Genomic DNA, 1,405 nt, shown 5'->3' on the forward strand with positions numbered 1-1,405 from the left:
GGGGGTCCCAATGACACCACACCAAAGGGCTGATTTGGGGTGGCCTCCTTCCTAGAGGAGGGCACCGACCTTCAGAGCCTCAGATGTGGTTTGTCCTCTCCACGGCCCCCCAGAAGGCTTTTCTCCTAATCATGGCCAGAGCGGGAGAGCCTCCAGCACATAGGTTGGGCCTCCACTGGGGCATCGGCCGCGCTCCTCCGAGCCCGTCCCCTCGCAGCAAGTACGTTTACAGGTGTGCCCACCCCGGAGACGGCATGGCCTCGGGGGCGGAGACCAGCTCCTGCTCAGGCGCCACCTGGGCATCCGGCAGAGGACCAGGCTCCCGGCAGCAGGGGCTCAGGAGACGGGGCCGTCGGGGGCACAGAGGGAAGCCTCCGGGGCCTCACCGGGCCTGGCTTGGTGCATGATGGGCGGCCCATGGGAGTGGCTCTGAGTTGGACCATCCAGGGGCACCGGGGGGTTCAGCCTGTTGAGCATCCAACTCTTGATTTCGGCTCGGTCTTGACCTCAGGGTCGTGAGATTGAGCCCCACATCAGGCTCCACGCTCCATGGGGAGTCTGCTAGAGATCCTCTCCCTTCCCCTCGCTCACGTGCTCTTTGTCTCAAATAAATAAAATATTTTTTTAAAAAAAGATTTTGGACCATCAAAGGGGCGTGTCTCAGGAAAGCTCATCTCACAGTGAGGAGGAGGGTGCCCGAGAGGAGTGGCTTGGGAACACACGGACAACGGCAGAGGGAGGTGCCGGCGATGGTGCTCCTCCCCCAAGAGAGTGGCCACGACGTTTCTCAGAGCCAGGAATCAGGTGTGTTTTCTGAATTCCTGGCACTCTGCAGGCTCTCACAGGACTGTGTCCACCACGGAAACCAGGAGATGCACGTGCACTGCTTAGACTGTCCCAGGCACCAATGTGTGTCCTTGTCACTTCAGACTCTGAGGCCTTATTCTTCCTGCCTCTGCTTCAGCCACATTCCTCCCCGCCCATGAGCAGGTCCTGCACTCAGCTCCAGAGCCGAAGGCTGGGCGCGGGAGGCACACCGAGCTGCCCCGGGAAGGGCTGAAGCAGTGCGCGCAAGAGCACTCCCAGGCCTTCCCTGCCGCCCCCTGGGCCGGCACCCCCCTGGCCAGCGTCCCTGGACCCCCCCTTGCCCATGGGCTAGCACCCCTCCAGACTGGCACTCCCTCTGGGCCGGCACCCCCTGGACCTGCACCCCCCTGGGCTAGCACCTCTCCCGAGGCCACTTGGCCACCCTCCACCTCGCAGCTGGAACCCACGGTTTTATTTGGCTGGCCACTGTTCAGAAGACACTTGCCCAAATTCAGGGAAGTTAAAAAAAAAAAAAAAGGCCTGAGAACAACTGCTTTGCTTCGATTGTGCGCATTCACCTTGACATGGACACAGACCA

This window comes from Canis lupus, chromosome 17 (assembly GCF_011100685.1).
Source record: "Canis lupus familiaris isolate Mischka breed German Shepherd chromosome 17, alternate assembly UU_Cfam_GSD_1.0, whole genome shotgun sequence".
Taxonomy (NCBI): Eukaryota; Metazoa; Chordata; class Mammalia; order Carnivora; family Canidae; genus Canis; species Canis lupus.